An 8,869-nucleotide genomic window follows, 5' to 3' on the forward strand; every position below is an offset into this window, starting at 1 on the left:
TCTGCTTGCTATCTGGGTAGTTTCGGTTTATGAGACGAGCTGCAGTTCAGGCGCCGGAACCTCCATGTCGTGATTATTGTCTGCTATATTTACTAATTATTTATTAAATCCAGGCAATATTGGTTGATGAATTACTCCATAAATGTGGATTGTTGTCTGCTATGGTTACTATTTGTACATTAAATCCAGGCGTCATTGTTTGATGAAACATTTATTAAAATTAAGATACAATTAATGCAAAACGAAATTAATTTTAAAGAAAGGCTTTGTGCTTGTTTGAGGTCTCTGTGAAAGTTTTAAAGTTTTTAGTTCCGCTTTCAGAGCGGTCACGCCCGTATAACATTTTTTTTCCTCATCAACACGAAAAATAAAATGAATATTTTATGTTCTGTAGAGAGCATAGCTTGGAGAGCTTACATTAGTAAACAGTCTTTCAAACTATTTTTTTTACAGTCTATGCTTTCAAAACACCAAACTGACACCCTAAGATCTATATAATATAAAACTGACAATATCTAATCAAAAACAAACCCTAAAACCTTGAAGGTAAATATTATAATATAAACAATTACATGTAAACTACAGCACCACTAAAAAATATAAAATAAATTATAAAAAAGATTCCAAAAAACCACTAAAAAGACTGGCTTGTAAACGTGAGCATCGCGATATAATATATGACACATTAAATTATATTAATACAACAAATTAAAAAAAAAAGAATAAAACAAATAAAAATAAAACATCACATGACATGCAGAAAATTAAGACATTTCACACGCGACGAAAACATAACACACGCATACGAAAGCACAACAGCAGCATTCAAACTCCTCCTGCAGTGTTCAGGGCTATCATGGTTGTCAACAAATGCACGTGCATCCCCCTACCCATACTACAGGCGTCACATACACGCTTAAAGGCAAGCTGCCCCAGTGTCAGATTTTGACGAACTTTCCAAAGGCGTCAGAATATGACTCCTTGGGGTGAGAATGTGTTGTAGGAGTTTACGACAGTAGTAGAGGACAATACTGTTTCACAACTGTAGGGGGACCCCGAGAGCAAATCCTACCTTGTGTTACTTTAAAAAGTCTTAAATTAGTTTTTCAATTTTAAGGCCTGAAAGGTCTTAAATATGACCAATTTTCAGTTGAAAGTCTTAAAAGGTCTAAAAAAAAATTTTCCTATAAAAATAAAAAACACGATACCAGAGATCAACTTCTGAAAACTGAGTATTAAACAAGAAACTCAAAAATTAAAATTTTAACAAAAAAATGATCGCTAGCAAACGTGATTGTAAGTAAATGAAAACATACAACAAATAAACTTGAAAATATCACCACGAACAAGGCACAGTAAATGTTCAAGATTTATATTTTGACTATAAACCTCTAACAATATAACCAAAAAAACAAATAACAACAATAAAAAACCCTCCAAAGAAATATTATCAGTGCACACTCGTCACACAAATAATTCACATACAACAAATCAAAAAGAAAGTAAACACACAAACAAAACAATCAGAAAGTCTATGTACTACTAGAACATGTCTAAAACTTTAGGCATTTGAATTTTTATTTTAAACGGTATTGTAAAGATGTTGCCGTCTCCTCGAGTTGATACTACGACTAGTGAGCTCAATTGTGTTGTGGGGATTTGGGTTTTATGTATTAAAAAATGAATACATTATTATGCCCATTTAAAAAATACGTAGCCCGGTGATTGACACCTCCGAGGCAGGGCAGCATTTTTATCCCGAAAAATAAAAAAGAAATGCTGTGCCCCGCAAGGTGAGGAAAGGATAGTGGAGATGTGGCAGGAACACCCATGTGTCTTTGACATAAGTGACATTTCCTATCATGACCACCAAATCAAATAGAAGAAAAATCCAAAATCACTTCTTGTAACTTAAGTAAATTAAATAAATATAACTTGTTAACGCCGAATTGATAATTCAAATTGGCCGAAGAGTGTGCGCACTCTAAAACTCAAATTATAAACAAACTCATAATCCACACACATTCGATATCCCGTTCAAACCCCTACTGTATGCTTGTATTGCTAATTTAATTAAATAAGAGGAGGAGGGGTGCGTGTCTGTGTGTGTGAGAAATAGAGAGAATGCAGATTACATTGCATATTTAAACCTATAACACAATATTAGGTCTTACTAATGCATTGTAGAGTTTTAACATTACTTCCCTTGATTTAAATTCAACACTTCTCACTTAAACACTGAGAGGCTTCTTCATGATCTCAACTAACACATAATTAAAAAAACAGAAAATCATCCCTACTTCTGATGCCTGGTCACATATGAAGACATTTCAACATAAACTCCTAGGTCTTTTTCATATTTTCACACATATCCATAGCATTCTTTTATACATTCCCCAAAATATCCACAACAATACATATAAAAATAAACTCCAACATAAACTCCCATATCTTCCTTCATCTTTCACCAGCTAGTTTCTTCAATTTCACTATCTCCCCATATGATATTTATAATGCACATTTTTATTGCCCGGGTGATGCAATACTTACGCTTTTCTCATTATATATGTAAAAAAAAAGCCATGTGTCTGCCTAGTCCTGAATGCTGTCCAGATCATTTTGAATGACCTTTGCTGGTAGGAAGAAATTGTGTAATATATGCAAAGTTTGGTAAAAAAAAAAAAAATTAATAAAAATTTTGTACATATTTTATTTATTTATCATTAATTAAACATATATTAACTATAAATACAGTTACCCCTATATAAGACATCCCCAAAAAATACAACAACAACATTCACAAAAACATTGGACACACAAATATTCAACAACATTAATTTAAAACACATTAAGTTAAATACAGAAACGAATATGCCTTGTATCTGTGACCTTCTTGAGCGTTGTTGGAGTACTTTCGGTGTTGCTGTCTGTAGATTTCATATCCACTACCTTCCCAACCGCCAACAAATAAAAATAACTTACGTTCCCAACCGCTAACGATGAAACAGAACAAATCTGTTCACAATAAAAAAAATATAATCAAAACGACAACAATCGTCTGTCCGCACAGATCATTTCATGAATAGCAGTACAGACGACTTCTGTTCGTTATAAAGCAAGAGTAAACCGAATGTGATTAACCACGACACTCGGGTAGTACTTTATGGCAAGGCGACCCCCTGGGACCCTTGTCTCTCCCACATACATTGCTGTTGTTTTTTAGCTGACCGCTGCTTCACTTGCTTTTTTTTAAAAAAAATTTATTTAACCTTTATTTAACCAGGTAGGCACATAGAGGACTCATTCTCATTAAAAACGGCGACCTGGCCAAGATAAAGCGTCATGGTGCAGACAACATAAGTTACACATAAAAGACAAGACAGTATGGTACAGGTTACAAATAGTTGTTCAGTCGAAGCACATCATACAAAAATAAATCAAAATCTTAAGAACGCACTAGGTAAATAAACTATATAGCAAACGCGCATCTAGAGTAAAATAAACAAATAATAATTGCTCTAGTTTACACAGGAGGAAAATAATTACTCTAACATAAACAGTAGTAAAACAATAATTCAAACAAATTGCTCTAGTTTACACAGGAGGAAAATGATGATGCTAACATGAGCAGTGGTGTGACAGTAGGTTAGTTATCAATCATTTAAAAGTGGATAACGGAACGATAGATTCAAGCCTTAAAGTTTTTTGGAGTTCATTCCAATCATTGGCGGCAGAAAACTGAAAAGAAAAAAATTACGAATCAAAAGTAGATAGGGCCTTTGCCTGGCATTGGTAGTGGTTAATGAGATGAACCTACTTGAGCGTAGATTGCGAGAGGGAGAAGCTACCAAAATTAGGTTTCTCAAGTAGATAGGGCCTTTGCCTAAAATAATTTTGTATATGAAATAGAACCAGTGTCTTTGACGTCGGATGTGAAGGGAAGGCCAACCCATGAGTGTGTAGAAAATCATAAATAACAAAAGTATAATTGGTGGCAAAGCGTATAGCACTGTGGTATAATACATCCAACTTTCTAAGTAGAGTGTTAGAAGCAGATCTATAGACCACATCACCAAAGTCCAAGATGGGAAGAATAGTCATATTCACAAGAGCATGTTTAGCAGGGACGGTGAAAGAAGCTCTGTTACGAAAAAGAAAACTAATCCTGGATTTGATTTTAGACTGGAGTTTGTTAATATGGGTATGGAAAGAGAGAGATGAGTCTAACCAAATACCTAGGTATTTATAAGTGTCAACAATTTCCAAAACAAAACCGTCCAAAGTAGAAATTTGGTTTGTGTATGAAGGTGCAGAGAGAGATCGATTGAAAATCATGCACATAACTATGACTAAAAATTAAAAGAAAACAGAAGAATGAATTTTGTATGCTATTGAATATCAAATAAACACCCTCAAGAACAGTGACAACTCATTAAATAAATCGGAAAAAAGTATAGGGACAAAAATATAACCTTCATACACACCCATAAAAAAGGCCAAAAATTGAGCCTTGTGGCACCCCCGTAGAGACAGCCAGGAAAAGAGTATGGGGCCCAAAATTGAGCCTTGTGGCACCCCCGTAGAGACAGCCAGTGGGCTAGATAGCAGGCCCTCAGATTTAACACACTGGAATCTATCTAAGAAGTAATTAGAGAACCAGGCAAGGCAGTGATTCGAAAGACCCAGACCCTTTAGCCTTCCAATAAGAATGGTATGATTGACCCGGAGGTCGATATGATGCTGCACAGTAATGTTTGCGGTCGATAGCAGATATGATGCGATTCGAGTAGCAGATATGAAGTCAACCATATCACAATAACTATTGCATATCTGAAACCCCGACCAGCTCGGAAGCCCGATTGCATATCGGATAGGCTATGGTTAGATTCAAAATAATTAGTGATCTGTTGGTTTACCAGGTGTTCAAAAACCTTAGAAAGGCAGGGTAGAATAGAAATTGGTCTGTAGCAATTGGGGTCTAAATTGTCTCCCCCTTTGAAAATAGGGATTACAGCAGCAACTTTCAGAAGTGTCAAGATATAAAAAAAAAAAAGAAATATATTAAAAATCAAAATTATGGGTGTGGCAATAACAGGAGCAGCCAATTTTAAAAATAAGGGGTCTAAATTGTCCAGTCCAGCTGATTTGGATGGAACGAGATTATGTAATTCCCTCAAAACATCGACTATCTGGATGTGGGCAAAAGAAAAGAGTGGCAGACTGACTGGGGGAACTATGGGCTGTGGTATAGCTGTGACAGAAGGTGCCAGATGGAAAGCGTGTCCAGCTCTTACAAAGTGTTTGTTAAGATTCTCTATAATGTCGGATTTTTTAGTGGTGACAGTGTTTTCAAATCTTAAAGCGGTGGGCAGCTGGGCAGAAGTGTTGTTACCTTCCATAGACTTTATTGTGTCCCAGAATTTTTTATTGTTTGTACCACAGGAAGATCATTTTTGTTTAAAAAAACTAGATTTAGCGTTTCTAACTGCCTGTGTGTATTGGTTTCTTGCTTCCTTAAACAATTGCATGTCATGGGGATGTTTCGACGCTAATGCGGCACGCCACAAGGTGTTTTTGTGATGGCTTAGGTTTGTTAGGTCTGGATTATACCAAGGACTGTATCTAAGCTTAGTTCTAAATTTTTTGAGTGGTGCGTGTTTGTTTAAGCAGGCAAGAAAGGCGTTTTTAAAAAAGAACCAGGCATCCTCTACAGTAGGGATAAGTTCAATGTTCTTCCAGGACACTTGAGCTAAATCAAATAAAAAAGCTTGCTCACTGAAATGATTTAGGGAAGCCGCTTTAGACATAAGATGAGGGGAGGACTCTTTGGCTGATCCGTTTCAGTATGGGTAGAGTAGTTAGGGCGATATCAATGAGAGTGCCTATATCATAAAATTTCAGTATGTATAATCAACTACAGATCCCATGTCTTACCTATTTCAGTTCATATATTATCTGCATAAGGTTTAGGGCATCGAGCTAACAATAAATAAGCGAATAGTAAAATCAAAAATGCAACCAACCGAACATCTACTATAACAGACTGCTACGTAAAAAAATTCAACGTTAAAAAAATGGGAGTAAATGAATTGGCAGATGGAGGTGAAAGATTTATTGTTAGAAACAAAAATATTTATTGTTACAAAAAAAAACTTCTACTTATTAAAAATTTAAAACAATAAACAATATTTTTGTTTTATTTTTATTTTATTTTATGTTCAAGTGCTCTTTGCCACACATCACTCTTTTATTTTTGTCTCATTGAAATTGCCTGGCAGGGAGCTCTCCCAGCGCTGTTAATAAATTGGGCTTGTTTATTTGAACTCCTTGGCACTGGTCTTTGAATTCTTGCCATATTAGGTTTGATATCCAATGGTGGAAAAAAAATGTAATAATGCTTCAATGGTAGTGTTTTTTTATTCTTTCTAGTTTCAAACATAATGAGCTGATTGTTTTTAAAATGTGTATTCAGTTATGTATCAATGACTATTATGCATGAATTGGATATATCAAAATGTATTTGACAGGAAGACAAAGGAGCCTACACTTCTTGTCTGCTAAGATAGAGTTTAAAGGGAATATTGAAGGGAAACGTCTTAAGTGAGAGATGGACTTCGATTTTTGGATTCACTGAACATGTAAAGTATGAAACTATTTGTTAAACCATTTGACTGTTCGAAGTGTTAAAGTGAATTTGTGGTTTTAGTGTTCATTAGTTGTTTTGAAATGGTAACATGACATGTTTTTGTGTTTGCCATTATGTGTTAACACTCTGAACTACATGGCTTTATTAAAACTATTAAAAATAATGTTTCTGCGGGATCATTATTGTAGGAGGAGTGGGCAGTAAATGCAAATGCTTTCTTAGGAGGCCGTGACTCAGATTCCAGGGAAGGGGGAGTGAACCAACACCTACTCCATCTAACAAACCACCCTGTACTTAACTTACTTACTCATCACCAATCAATTACTAATTAATAAAGAAAAAGGAGGAGAAATGGGGAACTGGATTGTTTTCAGATTCCAGTGAAGGAGAGTGAACATCCACCCTCACCATCTAACCACCACAGCACATAACACCATATGTAATAACATTAGCCATAACCCAAACCCAACCCCACACCCAGACTAAAAACCAGCCTGCTCTTGGACGCCGACATAACTACTGAACCTGTGTAATGTTTTACTCCCAAAACACATTGTGCCTCATTTACTGGTAGAGTGGGAGGAATTAATAGACTGACAAACTGAATTCGTTTTAAATACAGACATATTTCTGTGTAATGTTTTACTCCCAAAACACATTGTGCCTCATTTACTGAACAATGGTAAAATGCTAAAATGACTAGGTGGTATAGGGAAGACACTTTACTTATTTGTACTTTTTCCCATTCAAACTAATCTGCATCCACATTGTGAACGGCTGTGTGTTTTGGAAGGTAGGGGGGGTGCAGCTCTGTGGAGAAGAGACATTCATTTAAAATGCGTTGATACATTCCCAGTTACTGACCTTGAACAAAGAACTGGCTACCATCTAAAATAAAACCAACCACAATAATACCTCATGCACGTAATAATATTATAACTGACTCCCCTTTTTTGCCTCATTTCACATATTGGAAAATATGACACACGTGGACTACCACTTAATGTGCACCACCTCTTGTCTTCATTTTCTTTTCAAATCCAGGTCCTCACTCAGAATGTCTTGGAGTGACTTATTCTTTCCAGGCTCAAAACTTCAATGCCACCAACCGGCTTTCCAAGCCACTCTAAACAACAACAATCGACTTACAAAACTAATAACCAAAAACGCCAAAAAACAGCTTCCCAAACATCACTCCAAACACTCTTTGCCACACATCACTCTTAACACATCAACCAATAAAAAACAAGACAAAATCAGAGAAAACTGTGATACCCTAATCGGTGCCATTAGCAAGATCCAAAAGGAGCTGACCCACATTGATGAGAAGCTGAAGGCAAAACTGGACCCAGAGTTGTACAAAAAGCTCCGCGATATATCTACTCCTATTTCTGACAGGATTGCCTTCTGTTGCTGTGGTTGATTACTACCACAATGGGCATCGTGACAATGGCTGCTTCTGTTGCTGTGGTTGAATTAATTAACAAAGGGGTAATCTTTAGTCGAATCGTCTCAACCCTGGGCAGGATCAGTACCTGCACTGTGGCTATGATTGGTTTAGGGGTGTTAGGGTTTGCCATCGATGCGATTGCCAGTGCGATCCTTGGGGCCATCGAAAAATCCAACCTTGAGAGAGTTATTCAGGAATACAAAGATGCAGTGGAGAAGTTCACACCGAGCTCTGAGCAGTACCAGGATAACATTATATATGTCATTGTTAAACCTCAAGTCACACAGGAAAAATAAATAACTAATCAAAATACAAAATTCAATTCTTTTTCAACATTAATAACATTTTAAACTTTATAATATAACATCCCTTGCTTCATTAACAACTTTGATTATAATAATTCTTTATTTTTTACCTTCTGCTCTGCTTGGATTTTTGAAAATGATGCTTTTTTATGTTATGCAGAATTGACATAAATTCTTATTAGAATTGCTTACAAATATCATTAGGGACAAAAATCATACAGAGAGATGAAATTATTTTACAGACATTTAACAGTGAACAATATTCTTATTGGGTTAGACTGGGGAGGCTGCAAAATGAACAAGTATCTCCAAAAAACACATGTGAAGGTTCAAGTTTGACAGTTTAAGAGTTCTTACACTTTTACATGAGACAATATATGGCATTCCTATTCTTATTTTCATTATCCACAATGTCACATTTTTAACAAAACACTCCACAACACACAAAACAAATACAAACCAAAAAAG

General features: G+C 35.7%; 1 pseudogene; it reads left to right on the forward strand.

The window, feature by feature from the left end:
* LOC109092205 overlaps positions 1–8,392 on the forward strand; it is a 17,972-nt pseudogene extending 9,580 nt beyond the window's left edge.
* The last annotated feature ends 477 nt before the right edge of the window (positions 8,393–8,869 follow it).

This window comes from Cyprinus carpio, chromosome B10 (genome assembly GCF_018340385.1).
Source record: "Cyprinus carpio isolate SPL01 chromosome B10, ASM1834038v1, whole genome shotgun sequence".
Classification (NCBI taxonomy): Eukaryota; Metazoa; Chordata; class Actinopteri; order Cypriniformes; family Cyprinidae; genus Cyprinus; species Cyprinus carpio.